The following is an 18,916-nucleotide window of genomic DNA, read 5'->3' on the forward strand; positions in this document are numbered from 1 at the left end:
GGAATCCAGCGGGTGCTGAGCCTTCAAGTGCAGATCACTTGGGAGTAAGCTTGCTTCCTGCCCTCCTCACCCTGCCTCCTCCCCAACCCACCCCCTTGCCCTCGGAAGAGGACAGGGGTTCGCTGTTTGCAGCTGGAGAATTTTTTGCCATTGGAAGAGAACTCCTGACTTTTTAGGTTCCTGACATCAGCCCATGCCCTGTTGGAATAGCTGTGTGGACCACCTTCCCTTGCCCTTGAGCTATTGAACCCCAAATATCTAAAGACTCAGATAAACTGGAGATAAGGTGGTGGGCCTCTGGATGCCGGAGATGCAAGTGGGGACTCACCACACTGAGACCTGGAAAATAGCCCCTGGGAGGGGCCCTGAAGCCCCACTCAGATTCTTTCCCCTCTCCAACATTTTGCTAGAAAGGTTTCTAGTTGAAAGATCCTATGGGGAAAAACTGGTTCAGAAACCTGATTGGAGCCTGGTTTGGGTACTATGGATTGGACTAGAATGGGCTTTAAAAGGCGTGGAATCTCCTGATGCCGCCTCACTGGGAAAAGGCTTTTGGAGAGCCAGGTAGGAGTTTCACGGACACTGGACACAGGAAGCGGTGCTGCTATTCCCAGAGAAATCTTTCTGGGACGTGGAGACAAAGACACTCCAGCTTCACCCTCCACTTGGTCTCAGAGTAGGAAGTGTTTAGCTGCACTGAGTCAACTGGACTTCAGGAGCTGGTGAGCCATGGGGTTTGGAATGCTTCCTTTTGTTCTCTGCAGCCATGAGTCTGCAAAATTTCTCTGCTAAGGGCTAGAGAGTAACCAGGCATTAAGGGCCATGAGGTCTCTCCCATTAGCAGGGTGAAATAGCCTCAGGCAGAGGCAAATGATCACATCTGTGTTCCAATAAAACTTTCTTTGTGACACTGAAATTTAGATATCATATAATGTTCACATGTCACAAACCTTTCCTTTGTTTTTCCCGAAATTAAACCTCAATGTAAAAAATATTAAACGTTTTTAAAAATTAAAAGAAAAAAAAAAAAAAACAATCGGGAAGCAAGCCGATTTGTCAATCCCTGTCTAAACCACTTGCCTATATAATGCAGCTAGCATGCCATTAGTGACTTGTGACATGAATTTAGTAGGCTGGATTCTGCTTATGAAAAATAGAAATCTTCAATAAATCTAAGATGACATCAGCTGTAAGATACATTATTCCATTTACCTTGGCCACACCCAGTGGCATGTGGGATCACAGGTCCCTGACCAGGGATTGAAGCTGTGTCCCTGGCCTGGAAGTGAGAAGTCTTAAATACTGGAATACCAGGGAGGTCCCACAGCACTATTTTTCATACCACTATAAAATATATATTTATATACATATGTCTGCGTGTGTGTTCAGTTGCTTCAGTGATGCTTGACTTTCTGCAACCCTATGGACTGTCGCCCACGATTCTTCTCTGTCCATACGATTCTTCAGGCAGGAATACTGCAGTGGGTGGCCATGCCCTCCTCCAGGGGGTCTTCCTGACCCAGAGATGGAACCTGCATCTCTTAGGTCTTCTGCATTGGCAGGAGGGACCTTTACCGCTAGGGACATCATTTACACACAAGCAAACAAACTATGATATGCTACTGATGAAATGTGATCTGGTATCACAAATGGCCAAATGTAAACTTTAGAATGTCCTTTAATGTCTATGAAACGTGTTAATGGCATGGAAGCTATCAACAAATGTATTATATGGAGAGAAACTGTGTTACAAACCTTTAATTTCAAGGAGCACCACTGCCCCTGTCAGCATCCAGCTACATACTGGCTGACTTTCTCTCTTGCCTGATAGTTTTAATCCATTCAGATTTGGAAGTCATCAAATGCTTGGAAAAACTGCTTCTCAGCCTTTTGGCTAAGATCAAGTGTAAGTACCTGGGGAGCCAGGAATGAGTGGGCCGAGCTTGAGGTACAGGTAAATGATTGTTTAATAACAGTTACTGTTTATTTCTGCAGCAGACATGTAGCACTGACAGACACTCCATGTTGTTCTAGAAACCAAAATACAGCAGCCCAATAGCTCTGGAGGGGAAAATGGCATGTGAGTTGGGGGAGGCTGTGATTTCTGACATCATGGTCAGGAAAGCCTGGCAGAGAAACTGTGGACCGAGGCAGCTCAGGAGTTGAGTGCTGGTAATTGAGACAGCATCCAAGGCAGGGGGAGCAGTAGAAGTCTTGAGAAGTCCCGTCCCTCCCTCCTCGGTACCCTTGGGAGATTGGGTCTGGGAACCCTGCACCTGGAGACACCAAAATTAATGGGTGATCAAGTCCGTTACATAAAATGGTGCAGTCTTTGCATGTAACGTAAGGGGATACTCCCACATGTTTTAAATCATCTCCACATTCCGTATAATACCTAATAAAATGTTGATGCTGTGGAAGTAGTTTCAAGTACAGTGTAAATGCTCTCCCTCTCTGAGAGAGAGAGAGAGAGAGAGAGAGAAAGAGAGAGAGAGGGGGGGGGGAGGGAGAGAGAGAGAATTGCCAGCATGAGGCAGGTTCAAGTCCTGCTATTAGAAATGGCTGGGATTAAAAAAAAAAAAATTTTGGATCCATGTATAGACTATGGTGCCTTCTGGACTCGGAGAGTGGAGGGAGTGAGAGGCACCCCCAAGGGACAGCTAGGGGCTCTTTTGGACATTTTCTGTCGGTCAGCATTTCTGAGTGACATTGTAGATCTGTAAGCAAAATGGTGCCTACCAGCTCTCCTGCAGAGTTTAACAGGAGCACAGGGGCCACCATGGGGAGTCAAGGCAAAAGTGGTGGCTGGAGAAGGAAGTTTAAAAGGGTCATGTCATTTCACTGAGTTTGAGATGTTTCCTTATGTCTAAGGGTGCTAATAGTTATCTCAATGTTTCAGCCAGTGATTAAACCAGGTACTAATTTTGTCTTTTGAAAGAAATATAATCATCACCACTTATCGGCAGAGAGTAAGTTTCAAGACCCCCAGGGGACATCGGTAACCTCACACAGTATCAAACTCTATATACACAATGGTTCTTCTATACAAACACACCTGTGATGCAGTCTACTGTATAGAGGCACAGTAAGAGATAGCTACTGCCTAAAAATAACAGGAAAGTGAAAGTGAACTCAGTCACTGAGCGACTGAACTCGCTCAGTCGTGTGCAACTCTTTGCGACCCCATGGACTGCCGCTTATTACGCTCTTCTGTCCATGGGATTTCCCAGGCAAGAATTCTGGGCTGGATTGCCATTTCCTTCTTCACAGGATCTTCCTGACCCAGGCATTGAACCTGGCTCTCCCGAATTGTAGGCAGACACTTTACCATCTGAGCCACCAGGGAAGGTGTAATAATAACATAGAACAATTATAACAATATACTTTTATAAAAGTGTTGTGAGTCTAGTCGCTATGTAAAATATACTACTGTACTAATTGAGCGATTTTTTTTCACCCTAACTAAGCACTTACTACGCTCTGTGTCCATACCTTTTGCAGTTGGAGGTTTGACAGCAAAACTAACCCAGATTTATTTTCTCTTCTTCACATTCACCACAGATATTAGCAACCTCCGCATACATTGTTTCTTTCTCTTTTATATCAAATTGAGAACTTCGATCTTTTCACTGAAAGGTAGCACTTAATGGATTTTTCTCTGGCATATATCAATGGACAGCATCCCTCCACTTACGGTTTGGGGCCATTATTGAGTAAAGTAAGGATAACTTGGTCACAAGCCCTGTGGCATCTCAACAGTCATTGTGGTAACCGAGTGACAGACGCGTGGGATGTTCGGGACTAAGGAACGATTCACATTCTGGGCAGGCGGAAGCAGGATGGTGTGAGATTCCAATCACTCTCCTCAGAATTACCTGCAGATTAAAATGCATAGGTTGTATACTTCTGGAGTTTTCCATTTAATATTCTCGGTGACCAACTGAGGGTGACCTGAAACCACAGAGACTGACACCTGAGATCAGAGGGGATGACCTTGCCTGGTGACTGCTTTTAGGGGGAGAAAAACACTAGAAGGGGCCACTTGAAGCCACAAGTGGTTGCAAAATGGCCCATCTCTTCCCGTGTGAGGAAGCACAAGCACCACCACAACCCGAGAAAAAGACCGCCGTGTCCAAATCCAGAGGTGAGGACAATGACGATGCTGAGGTCATCTTTGTTGGAGTGGAGCACGTCAAGGAGGATGCTGAAACCTTCTTTGTCAGAGTGATTTCAACTTCAAAGCCAGTCATTTCTAATGTTTTGAACAGAGTGACCAGGGACTCATCTTCAAGAAGAATGAAGGACCACGTGAATCCGGATCCCTCCTGCAGGTGGCAACCTGCAAATCTGAGGACCCCAGCATCAGAGCCAGCTGCCGTATCACCAGTTTCTCAGTGTGTATGGGGAGGAAGAGGCAGTTCTATTATTTCGGAGCCTTCATCTAAACCTGATTGGAAAACGAGCTCGCCGGAAACTGTCCTTCACAATTCAGAATTGTTCTCTCTGCGGCCTCCCTGTCTCTCTGGAGCCGTTCTCTCATTAGGAGGCAAGGATGAAAGCCCTCTTAATTCAAAGCGGTGTCCCACTTCAGATGTGAATTTTAACAGTGGGAATCCCAAAAGACCCAAACTCAGCGATGGAATCCCAGGGGGACCTGCCTCCACCATGGCCCCTCCAGGTATCTCTCCTGGAAAAACACGGTTATGACCTTGGAAGATTCCCCGACCTCACCGAGCCGTGTGCATGGTGGGGCATCATTTTCACGGACTCGCACCAATGGCCAGGCATGCTTCCGTCTTATGGATCCAGAAGGAACATGTAGTTTGTCAGGCCTGGAGAAAATGGACTTTCTGACTCTTGCACGTCAGAGCAAGACTGTTGATCCCATGAAAGTAAATCTGGGATCAAATTCACTGATGAGAGTAAATGTTATTTGATGGCTTTTACTTTGGAGCATACAAGAGACGGCACCAGAACAGAAGAGTCACACAGCCTTCAAATGCCTCAGCTGCTTGAGTCTTCTAAAATATGTCAAGTTTATGACCCACCTGAGGAACCATCTGGAGCTTGAGAGGCAGAAGGGTGACAGCTGGGAAACCCACACTACCTGCCAGCACTGCCACCGCCAGTTTCCCACCTCGTTCCAGCTGCAGTGTCGCATGGAAAGTGTCCCTGCTTCCTGGGAGCCCTCCACGGTCTGTAATATCTGTGAATTGTCCTTCAAAACAGATCAGGTTCTCTTACAGTACCTGAAGGACAGTCACAAACCTGGCAAAATGCCCTATGTCTGCCGTGTTTGCAGTTACAGATTGTCAGCCTTTGCCAATGTAGAGGCGTATTTTAGAACATGGCATGGAAACATGAACAATTTGTTTGTCTGGTTTGCCTCAAAATGTTCAAATAGGTGACATCCTTTGTAAATCACGCTCAGAGGAACTGCAACAGGAGGGTCTTTCCATGTTGCAAGTGCTGGCTACAAAGTTTGAACGTGAAGGAAAAGACCGAGCACCAAACCAAGAATCATCAGTCATTCAAACAGCCAGAGAACTTGCCAGGGTTGCCTCCTGAAACAGAGGTCATGATCCAAAGTTCAGTTCAGCTGGGACTGAGAGAGACAGCATCCATCATTGTGAGGAACACTGACTCCCAGGTGCCACCCAGAAAACACACAAAAAAGATTGACTACGAGCACAAAATATTCCAGACACGCTGCAGCATGGGATCTGGCTAAAAAATTATGTTCTACCCACCTCCAGAAATTCAGAAAAGCCCCATTGAGGTTCAGCCAGCTGTACATAAAGACCCTGCCTGGCTTTTGTTGTTCAGTTGCTCAGTCGTGTCTGACTCCCTGTGACCCCATGAACTTCTGTATGCCACGCTTCCATGTCCATCATCATCCCCTGAAGCTTGCTCAAACTCATTCCGTTGGGTTGCTGATGCCACCCAATCATCTCATCCTCTGTCATGCCTTCTGCTGCTGCCTTCAATAGTTCCCAGGATCAAGGGTTTTGTTTTGTTTTGTTTTGTTTTCCCAATGAGTTGACTCTTCCCTTCAGGAGGCCAAAGTATTTGAGCTTTAGCATCAGTTTTTCCACTGAAGATTCAGGGTTGATTTCCCTTCGGATTGACTGGTTGGATCTCCTTGCAGTCCAAGGGACTCTCAAGAGTCTTCTCCATTCTCCAGCACCACAGTTTGAAAGGATCCATTCTTCAGCACTCAACCTTCTTTATGGTGCAGCTCCTCCATCTGCACTTGACTCCTGGAAAAACCATAGCTTTGACTTTATGGACGTTTGTTGGGAAAGTAATGTCTCTTTCTTTTAAAACACTGCCTAGCTTTGTCACAACTTTTCTTCCAAGCAGTGAGCATCTTTTAATTTCGTGGCTGCAGTCACCATCTGCAGTGATTTTGGAGCTCAAGAAAATAAATTCTGTCACTGTTTCCATTGTTTCTTCATCTATTTTCCATGAAGTGATGAGGCCTTTGCCTGTGTGAACCACAACAAACTCTGGAAAATTCTTAAAGAGATGGGAATACCAGACCATCTGACCTGCCTCCTGAGAAATCTGTATGCAGGGCAAGAAGCAACACTTAGAACTGGACATGGAACAAGCGACTGGTTCCAAATAGGGAAAGGAGTACGTCAGGATTATATACTGTTGCCCTGCTTATTTAACTTAAACGCAGAGTACATCATGAAAAACACTGGGCCGGATGAAGCACAATCTGGAATCAAGATTGCTGGAGAAACAGTGACAACCTCAGATATGCAGATGATGTCACCCTAAGGGCAGAAAGTGAAGAGCCTCTTGATGGTGGCAAAAGAGGAGAGTGAAAGACTGGCTTAAAACTCAAATTTCAAAAAACGAAGATCACAACGTCTGGTCCCATCACTTTATGGCAAAGAAATGGTGAACAATTGAAAATAACAGCACGTTTGATTTTCTTGGACTCCAAAATCACTGTGGATGGTGAATGTAGCCACAAAATTAAAGGAAGCTAGCTCCTTGGAAGAAAGCTATGGCAAACATAGACAGCATTAAAAAAGAAAAAAAAAAAAAGCTAAGGCATCACTCTGCTGACCAAAATTCTTATAGTCAAAGCTATGGTGGTTCAGACAGTAAGGAATTCACTTGCAATGTGGGAGACCTGGGTTCATTCATGGGAAGGACATCCCTGTAGTCCGGTGGAAATACTCGGTGCTCCCAGATTAGGGCGTCCAAGTTCATTCCTTGGTCAGGGCATTAGATCCCACATACTGCAACTAAAAATACCACATGTGACAATTAAAATCCCTGCTCCCTCCCACATGCTACAATGAAGATTGAAGGGTCCTTGTGCTGGAACTAAAAACAAGCACAGCCAAGTAAATGAACAAATCTTTGAAAGAAAGAAAGAAAGAGGTATGAGAATTCCCTGTTGCTTCAGTGGTTTGGACTTGATGCTTTCACTGTCAATGGCCAGGGTTCAACACCTGGTTGTGGAACTAAGATCCCACAGCTTCTGTGGCATGACCAAACAAAAACCCAGAAAGATAACTGAGGAGTACAGAACTCCCAAAGTTTGAAAATGAAGCAATGGCACTGCACACAGGCTGAGGATAGAGTAAGGATTGCCAGGAACCCAAAGTGCAAAAGCGGCACCTCTGTAATTCACAAGCCTCTTTAATGTTGTGGTTTAGGCTTCTCCTTCTCCTGCTTCTGAACCTAAATAACTTATTGCTCCTAAGAGAAATTGTTACGGGAAAAACATTATTTGAACTGAATGATAGTGAAAATAGCAAATTTTTGAGACAGAGCTAAAGCAGTTTCATGTGTTAATATGCATCACATTTGAAAAGAAGAAAGGTTGGAAAAACAATGACCTAAGTCAGTGCTATTCACAGACCTTTCTGCAGCAGTAGAAAACATTTTCATAATTGTTACATGTATTCCCTCATAAGGGCGATATGCTTTTCACATATATAAATGCTTATGTTTCTTTTCTTTTCTGTGAGGTGTTCTGTTTATATCCTTTATCTGTATATTCAATGGAGTGTTCATCAGGCAGGGTTTGTTTTCTTTCTTTCTTTTTTTTTTTTTTTTTGCCTTGCGGTGAGGATTAAGGGATCTTAGATCTTCAACCAGGGATTGACTCTCTGCCCCCTGCAGTGGAAGCACAAATCTCTAACAACCCGATCATTAAGGAATTCTCAGTAAAAGATATTTTCTATGTCCGTGTCTAATATGCCACTTTGCAAATGTTAAAATGTAGCCAGTGTGACTGCGGTATTAAATCTTTGTGTGTGTTCAGCGGCTTCAGTCTCTCCAACTCTTTGTGACCCCATCAGTGTAGCGCACCAGACTCCTCTGAACCCACATCTTTTACATCTCCTGTATTGGCAGGCAGGTACATTACCACTAGCACCAACTGGAAACCTATTAAATCTTTACTTTAATTAATTTAACATTAAAAGATATGGCTAGAAGGACCAGATCTTCCTTACAAAGGAGTTTCAATTAACTTGTATACTCAGTAATTTGTGTATCTCTTCGATATTTTCCTCAAGATGAGATTCCATGCCCCTCCCTAAATGTAGGCTGTGTGTAGCGGCTTGTTTCCAAGAACAGAATATGTCAGCAGGAAGGAGACAACTTTATAGCAGACAAACTAGTGGTAGGTCATATTGATAGTATGAATCCTTGATGGGAGATGATGAGAAAGATATTTTGCCTTGGAGGTATAGTTCTAAAATTATATAAACCCCAGGGCAATCAGGAGAAACATCCCAAACCCATATAGAGAGTCATTCTGCAAAATACCTGTCCCTGAAGGACTCCTGAAAACTGTCAAAAGTCTTGAAAAACAAGGAAAGTTTAAGAAACTGCTATAGACCAGAGTAAGCTAAGGGAGGTATCTGTAGCTTTTTGCTCTATATTCTCATGCAGTTCAGTATCCTATATGGGACTATGAAACTAGGAAAGAACATTTGTGGAAAAACTGGTAAAATTTGAGAAAACCCTGGAACTTAGTTAAAGGTACCCTACTGAAAGATACTGGAATAATTGTGAAGCATAAAGGAAGTCATTTCACATACATACATTTCAGACATTGCAAGTGTTTTCTCTACACAACACCCACTTCATTTTGACTTCACGGAGATGGAAATCTGAAGTACGGCATACTTAACGGAAATCTTCGAATACAAAGGATCAATAATATTTAGACTGCGTCATCTGACTATAATGCAATAATGAGAAATTGACCAAGAAACATCTTTGAAAATGCCATTCACTTGGAAAATAGAAATAACTATCTTAACACATATCTCTATGGAATTTTCATGCAAGAATCCTGGAGCAGATTGCCATTATTTTCTCCAGGGGATCCTACTGACCCGGGATGGAACCCAGGCCTTTTGTGTCTCCTGCATTGGCTGGAAAGCGATTTACCAGTTGAGTGACCAGGGAAGCCCATGCAATATTTAGGCTTGTCTTCAGAAGAGAATATTAGGATATACTCGGACGTGAATGATAATGAACAGTCTATTCGCAAAAATTGCGGGACACAGTTAAAGTTGTACGGAGAAACAATGGAAAGAGTAACAGACTTTATTTTCTTGGGGTCCAAAATGATTGTGGATGGTGAATGCAGCCATGAGCTTAAAAGATATGTGGCCCTTGGAAGAAAAGCTATGACAAGCCTAGACAGCCTATTAAAAAGCAGAGACATTTCTTTGCTGACAAAGTCCATCTAGTCACAGCTATGGTTTTCCCCACAGTCATGTATGGATGTGACAGCTGGACCGTAAAGAAGGTGGAGTGCCGAAGAACTGATGCTTTTGAACTGTGGTGTTGAAGACTCTCGAGAGTCCCTTGGACAGCAAGATTCAACCAGTCAATCCTAAGGGAAATCAACTCTGAATATTCACTGGAAGGACTGATGCTGAATCTGACGATCCAATAGTTTGGCCACCCGATGGGAAAAGCCAACTCATTGGAAACCACCTTGATGCTGGGAACGACTGAGGGCAGGAGAAGAAGTGGGCGGCGATGGATGAGATGTTCGGATGGTATCACCAACTCAATGGACATGAGTTTGAGCAAACTCCAGGAGACAGTGAAGGACAGGAAAGCCTGGTGTGCTGCATGCAGTCCATGGCGTTGCAAAGAGTCCAACATGACTGAGGGACTGAACAACAACAACAAATTAAGGTAAATTTATAGCATTAGATACAAGAGAAATGAGAGTTACAAACAGTTATCTCAAAAAGTTGTAAAGATGAGCAACAGAACAAACTTATAGCGATGTGAAGGAATGAAATTAGGAAAGAATGAAAAATGAATATATTAGAGAAGAAAATAATGTAACAAAACCAAAACTTTATCCTCCCATAGGAGATCTCAACGGTCTACTAGGAGACTTCCAGCAGCACAGGGCATTTAAAAAAGACTCTGTGAAGGGCCAAAAAAGAAATATTTTAGGCTTTGCGAATATGATCATTGGCGATTAAGTTTTCAGCCATAGACAACAACGAAAGAAACTGGCAAGTCCCTGTTCCAAATTTAAGGACTCCGAAAACTGAATTTCACACAATTTCCACGTCAGAAAATAAAATTCTTTTTGGTTTTCCTCAGCCATTAAAAGCGTAAAGCTCTAAATTTAAAAAGAAGAAAAGAAACAGTAAAGCTCATTCTCAGCTCACAATAGACAGTGCAAAAACAGGGGCAGGCTGCCCTGCCTTGATTGAAATGTAATTCCAAGAGGAGGGGCGCCAAGATGCACTGTAAGGTCAAGTTCCTTAAGCAAAGAACTGGCTTAAGGGAGGTCACCCCTGAGGGCTGTGAGTGCCGGACACCATCACTGGACTCCCCTGGTAGACTCGGAGGCCGTTCTCAGCCCTGAGCCCTGGCGACTGTGCCATCTGTTTTTTCTTTCTTCGCGTTTGGTGAGCTGAGCAATCTTGACCCAAGATCCTTGAGATTCAGATTCAGCCTGACCACGCCCACAGGGGGTGCTTTTACGGGGGGGGGGGAGGGGTGGGTGTCCATCGCGCGCGCATGCGCCCAACTCGGCCTCGCGGCCAATCAAATTGCAGGAGCCGACACCTGGCAGCCAATCATCGGAGGCAGCCCGCTCGCCTGTAGGAGGAGCTGAGGCGGCGCCCCTGACCTGAGGAGGCCTCATCCCCTCGGGCTCGCCTCCTCAGGCTTGATCCGGGAACTGCCTAAGGCAGGTGAGCCGCAGGCAGTTCTGTCTCCTCCGTCAACGGGGGCTGGTAAGGACTGGAGCGTGGTTCAGCCAAAGAGGTGCCTGACGGCTAAAGGGAGGGTTTCTCGGGTCACCACTCTCACGAGGCCTTGCTCGGTGGGGCGGCTGGTGAGGGCCCGCGGGCCCTCAGGAGGGAGCGTGCGGCAGGACCCACAGGCCTCAGGCGCCTTTCGCCCTCTCTCCTCTCTAGTCTGGGCGGGCTCAGCTCTCCAGCAGCTTTCCGGCCCGGGGGGTGGGTGGGACAAGCCAGCTCCAGGAAAGGGCCTCTTAGGCCCCTGGCTCCGGGCACCACCCCCAGCTCTCCTGTGGAACCTAATGATTTAAACACACACAAACACAAATCTTCACGGCCCAACCCCGTCCTGCACCCAGGCATAGGCAGGCGAGCGCAGCAAAAAAAAAAAGAAAAAAATCGATCTAGTGGCCTCATCACTGCCCTGGTGCTTTGGTCGTTTTCCTGTTTCCTTGGCCTCTCCTCAGACTCCAGGGCTGCCCCATCCCTGGGGGCCCCGAGATTCAGGCCTTTGGTTCGGGAAGTTGGCAGATGAGGTATTTGTTTGTTTGTTACTGAGAGAAGGGAGGTGGGAGGAAGAAGCTCAGGGCAAAGGAGTTCAATCACTTGGTCTGGTTGAGTGTGAGACGCCTGGTCAGCATCCATAGGGTAGGACCAGGTAGGGCCTGGGGGGATAGAATGTTCCTGGAACAGGGGACTCACCCTGGCCGTTTCCTCTGCTTGTCCCCAGGATGTGACCGTGTGCTGCCTGGGAGGTCTCAAGCGCTCAGGATTTCAGTGGGCCCCTGAGGTAAGGTGACAGACATCTTTACAACAAGGGACAAAGTTGTGGCTTTCTTACTTTGTGTCTTTCTCCTTTCATTCGACGGCTAACACGTTGCTGTTGAGAGAGAGTATTCCTGATTGGGGATTACCTGACCCTGATTGCGGGTGCTGACTTCAGGGCCATCATGGTTTCAGGTTGGCAGCTTTCTGAGTGGCAAGCTTAAAAACAGGCAGGGTGACTTGCTTTCTCCTGCCTTCTTGAAAGAAAAAAAGTAAGAGCACCATGGGTCTTAAGCTGTGTAGAGCTGACTCCTACCACTTGGTGAGGCTAAAATGGGGCAATGCACATATCCTAAGGTTTTAGCTAGGAAAGCAAAGCAATGCAGGTGTGGGGTTCCCTGGTGGCCTGGTGATTAGGATTTTGGGTTTTCACTGCAGTGGTCTGGATTCAGTCTCTGGTCAGGGAACTGGGACCCCACAAACCAAACAGCATGGCCAAATGAATGAATGAATTCGGTGGTTCATTCAGAGAAATTATCCTGTGATTTAACATGTTCACGTGAGATTACTTGCTCATTTCTGTACCCTTAAGGGCTTTTCTTCATTAAGTAAGTGAACTCCACTGGATGGGGTGAGGCACCATCTGAGTTCATTTCATGCGCGTAAACAAGATCATAGGAGCTCTATGCCCAGCAACTTGTGCCTACAGCTGTGTTGTATACTTATCTTGCTGGTACAGCTTTGAACTTCACCGCATGTTTTGTTTTGGTCACAACATGTGGCTTCATAGGATATTAGTTCCCCAGCCAGGGATCGAACACAGGATCCTGGCAGTGAGAGGGCTGAGGCCTAACCAAACCACTGGACTGCCAGGCAACTCCTGTGTTTCGGTGCTGTGGATAGGGGTATGTGTGTGTGTGTCTGTATGTGTGTGTGTGTGTGTGTGTGTGTGTGTTTTGATTTTTGCTATATTTATAGGAGTACTGTTCTGTGCGTAAGTATGATGTGAATGGTATTAGAACTTGAAATGTTTGTGTTGTACATATGATCTCAACATGGAATAGTTTGAAAGAACTTACCACTTGTTATCTCTTGGCCTAGGATCTCTCCTGAGGTAGTAGTCAAGCTTTTGTCTGGCTTGGCAACCTCTGAAGACTTAGCTAGTTGAATCTAAGCTCTCTCACTTGTCTGTACTGTTGAAGCCTCATTTCCTCCTTCTGTGGGCCTCTCCAAGGGGCTTCTCTTGTGGAGGCTGCTGTCTTTTCTCAGAATGAGTGATTCAGGAAAGCACTTGCACCCATGATAAAGTGCAGAGTTTTTTTGAGATGTTACACATCTGCACTTGTGTATTTGCTTAGTCTCACAGGTCTACCCTGTGATAGATTGAGACAGAACTACACAGGGGTGGGAATATTAGGAGATTGAATTCACTTGAAGGCTGGTTACCATACCCATTAATCCACTATGCCAGCCTTTTTTTTATATGATCCCAGCTCTGTCAATGTGAGGAAATTATTTGGCTTGTGTACCCTTCTTGTGTGCTGCTACTGCTGCTAAGCCGCTTCAGTCCTGTCTGACTCTGCAGTCTCAGGGACAGCCACCCACAAGGCTCTCCCTTATCTGGGATTCTCCAGGCAAGAACGCTGGAGTGGGTTGCCATTTCCTTCTCCAGTGCATGAGAGTGAAGTCGCCCAGTTGTGTCCAACCCTTCGAAACCCCATGGACTGCGGCCTACCAGGCTCCTCCGTCTGTGGGATATTCCAGGCAAGAGTACTGGTTTGGGTTTCCATTGCCTTCTCCAGCTTGTGTGCTCTTGTGGTTTGATGTACTCAATTCCTGATCTGCTCATTTCTAGACCTACTCATTTCTTGATGTTCTAGCAAGTCTCCTCTTTGCCCTGCATTAATGTTTCTGTTTCTCTGGATGGTTCCCATCAGCAAACAGACTGACCATAATGTGACCTGTCGTTAAAAATCCATCTTTTGGTGACATCTCCTGCTTCTGCTGCTTTTATTTCATATTTGCTTGTGATAGACCTCTGCAGAGTTGTTCCTAGACTTTGTTATCTCGAGTTCTCTCATTTTCCTATAAAGCCACTCTTGGCAAGGCCACTAGTGAATTTCAAATGTTTAACTCAGTTGTGAATTTTTAATTGTTATTTAATTTGTTGGCACCCTTTATCAGAGTAGTTCATTTCCTCCTCCCTGAAAAAAATGTTTCACTTGGATTACAGAGTGCTTCTCTTTCCTGCTTGTCTTCCACCTACAGTTCTCCCACATACAATGTGTGACCTTTGTGTTTGGCTTTATTCAGATGTCGTATTTTCTTTTTAAATATTTATTTATCTAGCTATATGGCATGTGGGATCTTAGTTCCCAGCCCAGGGATGGCACCTGTGGAGAGTCTTAAACCCTGGATCGCCAGGAAAGTCCCCTCGTTTGTGTACTTTCAAGATTCATCTTTTTCATGCTTGTATAGCAGTGAATGTTTTTGTTTTATTTTTATGGCTGAATATGGTATATGAATATGGTAAATGGCTTCCATGCAGTCCATTTTGAGCATATACCACAGTTTGTTTATCCATTCGTCAATGAATGGATAATACGTGGATGGTGTACTCTTTGTGGCTATTGCGAGTAATGTTGCTGTGAACACTGATTTTGCATGGACTGAACATTTTCAGTGTTGGTGCATATATACAAAAGAGGGAAATTCCTGGATCATATCTCTACTCTACATTTAATTTTTGAGGTACTGACCAACCACTTTTGCAAGAGTGGTTGTACCATTTTACAGCAATTACCTCAACAATATCATGAAGATTCCTTTTCTCCACATCCTCTGCAGCACTTGTTATTATTCGTCCTTTTGATTGGGTGTGAAGTAGTATGGGTGTGAAGTAGTATCTCAGTGAGACTGATTGACATTTTGCTCAGGGCTTCCCTGGTGGCTCAGAAGGGAAAGTGTCTGCCTGCAAGGTAGGAGACCTGGGATCAATTCGTGGGTGGGGAAGATCGCCTTGAGAAGGAAATGGTAATCCACTCCAGCACTCTTGCCTGGAAAATCCCATGAATGGAGGAGTCTGGTAGACTACAGTCCATGGGGTTTCAAAGAGTCGGAAATGTCTATTCAAATTCTTTTCCTGGTTGTTAAATGCTTTTCTGTTTTTAATTGTTGTAGAAAACATCTAAGTTAAATTTTTACCATTTTAACCATTTTTGCATGCTAAGTATTTTGCACACTTTCATCAGCCTTTTGGAGAAAGAAATGGCAACCCACTGCAAATCTGATGGAGAAGGGAACGTGGTGAGCTTTAGTCCCTGGGGATGCAAAGTTGGGCACAACTGAGTGACTAAGACATATACACACAGGTAGTCACAGTGTTGATTTGTTGTTGTTGTCATTGTTTTAGCTGTGTTGTGCAGCTTGAATGACAGTTCCCTGGTTGAGGATCATACCCAGGCCCCTGATAGGACACTGTGGAGTCCTAACCTCTGAACTACCAGGGAATTCCTTATCACATTGTTATGAAGCAGATCTCTACACCTTTACAGCTTGCAAAATCGAAACTCTGTACCCATCACCTGTCCCATTAAACAGCAACTCCTCTTTTCTTGCCCGTTGACCTAGACCATGGACTCCATCATTCTTTTTTGTTTCCTTTCTATTGCTTGACTGTGTTAGCTATTTCATGCAAGTAGAAACTTACAGTATTTGTCTTTTTGTACGACTGGCTTATTACATTTGGCTTGATGTCTGAAATGATCATGCATGTTGTAGCATGTGACAGAATTTTCTCTATATGGCTAAATAATATTTCATTGTGTGTATATATCACATTTGATGGCCATTTCGATGCTTCCACCTCTTAGTTGTTGTGCTTCGTGCTGCTGTGAGCACGGTTCTGCAGATATCCCAAGACCCCATGTTAACTTCTTTTGATTTTATATCCGGAAGTGGAACTGCTGAATCATGTGTCAGCTCTAGTTTTTTAGTTTTTTGAGGAGCCTTTAAACTGTTTTCTGTAGCAGTTGCACCATTTTAAAATCTATCTATAACACACAAGTATCCAATTTCTGTATGTGCTTGCCAACAGTTGTCCTTTCCTTTCCTTCATATGTAAACACACACATATGCACATACAATTTTTTCATACCCTGTTCCATGATTGTTTATCACAAATTATGAATATAGTTCCTTGTGCTATACAGTACGCTCTTATTTCTCTCTTGTATATATTATAGTTTGCATCTGCTAATCACCAGCTCCCAATCTGTGCCTACCCCAACTTTCCCCTCTTGGGAATCACATAGTGTGCTCTCTATGTCTGTGAGTCTGTTTCTGTTTCATAGATAAGTTCATTTGTGTCATATTTTAGAGTCCATGTAAGTGATACCATATGATATTTGTCTTCTATCCTTTTTATTATTTTTATTTTTACTTTATTTTATTTTACAACACTGTGTTGGTTTTGCCATACATTGACATGAATCCACCACCACAGGTGTACATAAGTTCCCAATCCTGACCCCCCTCCCACCTCCCACCCCATATCATCTCTCTGGATCATCCCTGTGCACCAGCCCCAAACATCCTGTATCCTGCATCAAACATAGACTGGCGACAACCTTACATGATAGTGTACATGTTTCGGTGCTATTCTCCCAAATTATCCCACCCTCTCCCGCTCCCTCAGAGTCCAAAAATCTGTTCTATACATCTGTGTCTCTTCTGCTGTCTCTCATGTAGGGTTATCATTACCATCTTTTTAAATTCCATATATATGTGTTAGTATACTGTATTGGTGTTTTTCTTTCTGGCTTACTTCACTGTTTATAATCGGCTCCAGTTTCCTCCATCTCATTAGAATTGATTCCTATAAAGTCTGGAAGCAATAAATGCTGGAGAGGGTGTGGAGAAAAGGGAACCCTCTTACACTGTTTGTGGGAATGCAATCTAGTGCAGCCACTATGGAGAACAGTGTGGAGATTCCTTAAAAAATGGCAAATAGAACTGCCATATGACCCAGCAATCCCACCGCTGGGCATACACACTGAGGAAACCAGAATTGAAAGAGACACATGTACCCCGGTGTTCATTGCAGCACTGTTTATAATAGCCAGGACATGGAACAACCTAGATGTCCATCAACAGATAAATGGATCAGAAAGCTGTGGTACATATACATAATGGAGTATTACTCAGCCATTCAAAAGAATATATTGTCTTCCTCTTTCTGACTTCCTAAGTATTCTTTTGAATGCTAGTGTAGATTCAAGTATTTACTCAACAACATTTGTTGCTACAGTGTAAAATGTGGTTGACGTTTAAAATATTTGTCTTCTATTCTGCAAGCTTTATATTAATTCTAATACTTGTGTTTTCTTCAAGATTTTCTATATACAAAAGTATGTTATCTCCAATATTTTGATTTTTCCTTTCCATTCTGAAAGCGGTTTTTTGTTTTTTCATTGTGTTGTTTTTTTTTTTTTTTAAACTACAGCAGCAATTCTCTTTTGTTACCTGATTGCTCTGGTTGTAAAACTGCCAGTATAATGTTGAGCCAAAGTGTGTAATAGACCTCCTTGTGTTGTTCCCAGTCTTAGAGGGAAAGCTTTCAGTTTTCATTCTTAAGTATGATGTTAGCTGTGGGTCTTTTTACAGGTGCCCTTTGATTGAGAAAGTTCTCTTCTGTTCTTAATTATTAAGTGTTCTTTTAACCCTGGTTATGAAAAGATGCTAGATTCAAGGAAATGCTTTTTCTTCAGGCAGATGTGTTATTTGTTTTATTGTTTTAAAATGGCATAATGTTGGTTGACTTTCCTATCATGAACCAACTTTGCATACCTCCCTAAATCCCATGTGATCATGGTATACAGTCTTGTTTATATGCTGTTGGATTTTGTTTGCCAGTATTTTGTTGAGGACTCTTTCACCTGTATCCATAAGGGATATCAGGTGTGTGTGTGTGTGTGTGTGTGTGTGTGTGTGTGTGTGTGTGTGTGAGTGATGTCTCTGTCTGATATTGGTATGAGAGAAAGACTGGCATCACTTTGCCTGCTATGTGGGGAAGAGACATGTGGCATAAAGGATGAAGCATTGTTGGATTGAAGTTTAGCCAGGATTAGAGGGAGAAATTTAGGATATATCAGTGTGGAATTGGGGTGAGATTATCAAAGAGAGCCCATTCTCCTTTTCCTAGGCCTGTGTTAAGTGCTTGACATTGAATTATTCTGTTTGTTAACTAGGTAGAGATAGATTATACTTTGAATTTGCTACCTATTTTGTTTGTTAACATTTATGAAATTAGAATTTGTGGATCGGTTGTAATGTGCATTTAAGATACATTTTCTTCCATTTTTACTACAAAACAAGATGCCATTGAATAGCTGATGCCTTTTAAAAAAGCTGTTAACCTTAATTCTAAGAAATAAGCATGTTTGTCTTTAAGATACAGAAACACATTTAAAAGTTACAAATTTGCCTAAGAAGATGCAACTGGTGTGTGGTTAAGTTAGAATTCCAACTTAATCTCCTATGACTCCAAAGTCCATGCTTCGAAACTCTGTAGAACAATGCTTTTGTAAAAATACTCATCCTTTACATGTGATTTCACGTAATGATCAGTGTGGCGTTTTGGTTTTTTTCCCCCTCTTTATTTTTTTAAGTAGAAGAGGTTAAAGTGAACATGCGACAAAGCTATGATTCTAGAGCCATGTAGACTTGTAGTCGTAGTTTTTTCAGCTGTCATTGAGTCTGCTTGACACTCAGTGTCTTTGTCTGTAAGATAAGGGTGTGTATAAGTACTCTAGAGATTTGGAGATAATCAAATAGCGCATTTTTCTGTACTTAACTAATCTGTAGTATGTTTACACTTAGGTGGCAGT

General features: G+C 43.6%; 1 pseudogene; it reads left to right on the top strand.

Annotated features, from left to right (window-relative positions):
- The first annotated feature begins 4,065 nt into the window (after positions 1–4,065).
- On the top strand, positions 4,066–5,778 carry LOC138431455 (zinc finger protein 280A-like; annotated as a pseudogene).
- Positions 5,779–18,916: the final 13,138 nt, after the last annotated feature.

This window comes from Ovis canadensis, chromosome Y (genome assembly GCF_042477335.2).
Source record: "Ovis canadensis isolate MfBH-ARS-UI-01 breed Bighorn chromosome Y, ARS-UI_OviCan_v2, whole genome shotgun sequence".
Lineage (NCBI taxonomy): Eukaryota > Metazoa > Chordata > Mammalia > Artiodactyla > Bovidae > Ovis > Ovis canadensis.